A 4,042-nucleotide genomic window follows, 5' to 3' on the forward strand; every position below is an offset into this window, starting at 1 on the left:
TGTTGTTAATTCCTTTCAATAATTGTTGTTAGATTTCATTCTTGTTGTCAAATTACTATGCTTTTCTTTTGTGTCTTCCAAGTGTTTGAGAAAATACTTGGTTGGATTCTAGAGTAGAGTTTTATGTTCTTGGCTTGGAAAGGTAACTTAGGAACTCTTGAGTTACTAATGTCCAAGTAATTGATGATTGGGATCCATTGACTCTAGTTCTCACTAATTGAATTAGTGGAGAGTTAGGACTTATGGACTAGGATTGATATAGCTCATTTGACTTTCCTTTACTACTAGTTAGAGGATGATTTAATGAGATTAATCCTTGCCAATTCTCATATTGTGGTTAGTGATTAGGATAGAGATCCTTGACCACCAACCCTTGCCAAGACCTTTTTAGGCCTTAGTTTACTTTCTTGCCATTTATCTTTCATGTTTCTTATTAAAACCCCAAAAATAACTCACAACCAATAATAAAACACTTCATTACAAGTCCTAGGGAGAACGACCCGAGGTTTGAATACTTCGGTTTATAAATTTTAGGGTTTTGTTTTAGTGACAAACAACTTTTTGTATGAAATGATTAGTGATTGGTTTAGAAACTATACTTGCAACGAGAATTCATTTGTGAAATTCTAAACCGTCAAAAATCCGATCATCACTCATTGAAGCAGCAGCAAGAGGAGTATTAATAAAACTGGGTTTAAGACCCCGCCTCTGATCATACGTTCTATCATACATCCAACTTCGGTTCTGATTTTCCATTATTAATGAATTTAATTTCCTACATATCAAAGGGATAATATTCACTTTTTAATTTTTTTATTCAACGAGAAACCACAACAAATAAAAATCTTATCATCAATATAATTTATACTTTCACCATGAATGGTTTACACAAACAAGCATACATAAGTAAGTATAGATAAGCATGCATAATAATTTAACAGAGATAATAAAGATAAAGATAAAATAAAACTCAATAGTTTAACAGAGATAATAAATAAATAAAAAAGTAGAAGGTTAAACCTTGAATAACTTTTCTGGGAGTCTTAAATTCTACCAATACTTGTGATAGTGTAAATGGATGCCACTGAAACTTTGATAATACTTGTGACTATGTCAACCCTGCCAAAAAAATATTTACAGGCACATCAACACTAAAAACAATACATAATAGTCTTCTAAAAACTTAGTCAACCGAACACTAGTATGAAGAGATTGAGAAAAATTTCTTTGAAGAACTCTCTTCTTTCCTTTTCTAAAAACAATACATAATTACTTGAATTCTTCAAGACTTTTCTTTATGAATAACCGGAACTCATTATTAGGTGTCAATTAGGAAAGAGATCATGTACGAATATAATATGTATCATGGATTATAATCAAGGTTAAATACAAACTATGAAGGAGTAATATTCTGAAATACAGAGCAACAACAAGGTATATGTATTCGGTGGGTGGATATGATGCAACGACAGCTGGATAATGCACACTAACACATATGACCATTTTTCTAGCAAGCTGTATCATATAAATTAAATATATGGTTATTGTTATTGGATATATATTAAAACCTATACGTATACGCCAAATGAACTAGTCTTATCATCGCGCACTCTCTTGGTTGGTTCTCACTTTCAGTTGGCATGTCCCTATTGCTTACAGCATTTGTGTGGCTAAAATGTGAAAGAAATGCAGAAGACTGCGAAAGCTTTCTTAAAAGACACAACATATTGACAAGAAGTGGAACACATTTTGGAGTTAGCCAACAATATGTATCACAATTAAAAAGTTGCACATCACTCACTCATCACTTCACATCACCACAGAATCAAATTAAGCTATGTATTATAATTATATAATTATGTAACTAAAACAAAACATACGTACCTAATTTTACTACAAGAAAAAAAAGCTATTTCAACACTTTTTTTTAACAATCATAATTAAGTGTAAAAATTAATATATATTTTTAACAAAGATTATAAATGTCAAATTTTCTATTTTTTTTACGGTCCCAATTTATTTCACTAAGAAAGAAGAAAGCATCATACTGCTCTTTTCCCTTGGCTCCGTAAAAAATATCACACTCCTCTTAGTCATTCTTTAGCTCTGCTCCAGTATAATGATGATGAGAAAGTATAGCCACGCATGTTAACGGACGTAAATTGCTATAACTTTAGTCTCAAGATCTCGTTTCATTCTTGAGTTCCAAAATCAACTTCGTCTTGTTAGGTATTTTTTTTCCTCTCTCAAGATTTTTTTATTCTTTCATAAATCTGTTTTAATTTTTGTTTTCATGCTTCAGATTTCAAAATGTTTATATTCAAACTTCTTATTACTTTACGTATTAAGGTAAGTATTCATATTCTTAGATCTATTCTTTAATTTATATTTTTTCATTTGACTTTTTATTGATCTATTTTATAATTCGTAGTTTTTTATTTGTTCGTCATACCTAATTGCTCTTGAATTTGTTCCTCATATTTGATTTGGTAATTTGTATAAATATGTTCTATATATTCGGTAATTTGCTCTACTCTATTTGATTTTTCTATTTCTTTTATTCATAATAAAAAAGTGAGAGAAAGATAACTGTGACTTGGTGATACAATTTTAGTGTTTGTTCTATTTTAGAGTTTTATTCAATTTATGTTTTATCTAATTTGACTTCTAATCCTTTATTTTTTTTCTTTTCAGTTTTCGCACACCAAGTGTTTGTTCTATTTCCTAAATCAAAGGTTCATATCAAATAGGAGTATCTAACTTTATTTTGAGAGCTTGGATTTATATATTCTATTTTGAGAGTCTGAATTTCTATAATATATTAATTTGCATTAGTAATATTGTTTATTTGCTTAATTGCTTAATATAGGTTCAAACAATTTTATCAATGGCTTCCAAATTACTGTTGAAGAAACAAAGTCAACCAGTTAAGGCAAGTATTCTTTATTATTGAAGTTTACTCTTAGTTAAACTTAAAGAATTTTAATTGTGTTTAGTGGCCTTTTAATTTTTCATGTACTGCAATCTCACTGCTCTTTTAATGGTTTTCAGCGCCTTCATTCCTTCATCCCAAACATATATATGTACTTCAATATTTTATTTTATTTCATTTGGTTCTTACCTATCCTTAAATATTCTGGAGGGGTGAAGGCTAAATTTGATACCATGTAGACATAAATATTGCTTGATAAAACATACTGACTTAAGAAAAGGAATAAGCCTGCTCGTAGAAGCTTAACTACCTAATCGAACAAAATTCTATAAGCATTAAGATCATGGTATAATGTCCTTCCTTGACTGCTGCAATATTCCAATGCTTGTGCCAAATACAAGGCAACTCTCAGCCTCATTGCCCATTCCATGGGCTAGGACTCCTCTGACAGACGGATTTCGCACAAATCATAATCACAAATAAGTGGTTATTAAGTTAACATTTTTGAAAACATTTAGCTTCTCATGCAAAATGTCTAGTCCATGGCAATTGTTGACACAACATGGCATATCTCAAAACATTCATTTCCTCTATATGTTACAAATGATTACAATGAACAAAACCAAACAAAGAAAAAATGAACGGAACTCACAATGAAAGAGGTGCTTGGAGAGAGTTTCATGGGGCATAAACTCTGCCACGAGCAACCTCTCTTCTCCTTCACAGCAACAAAACCAAAAGTTTATTCTTTATATGACCTTTTTTTTTTGGTATTCTAGGATCTCCAAATCTAGCCAACACTTGTTCACATTCTCTTCTGCTACTCCACACCATTTCTTCTAGCAAAAATCACTCTTAGATTATTTATTCTTTTTAAAATTTGAGTGCTTTTTTTTAACTCTCTGAACTACTTATCCTTAGTTTTTTTCAACTGAGATTTCATTTTCTATAATATTCTTTTAATTACTTCAAGTAGATTTGGCATGCATGAAAGAATTTCTAGCTTTTATAAGTACTACCACTTTAACCTCGTTTGTCGTGGCTCGTTTGTTAATTGTTTGTCAATTAAGTAGTGCATGTATATTCATTTCTTTTTGCTTCAACTTTTAG

Source organism: Arachis duranensis, chromosome 7 (assembly GCF_000817695.3).
Source record: "Arachis duranensis cultivar V14167 chromosome 7, aradu.V14167.gnm2.J7QH, whole genome shotgun sequence".
Lineage (NCBI taxonomy): Eukaryota > Viridiplantae > Streptophyta > Magnoliopsida > Fabales > Fabaceae > Arachis > Arachis duranensis.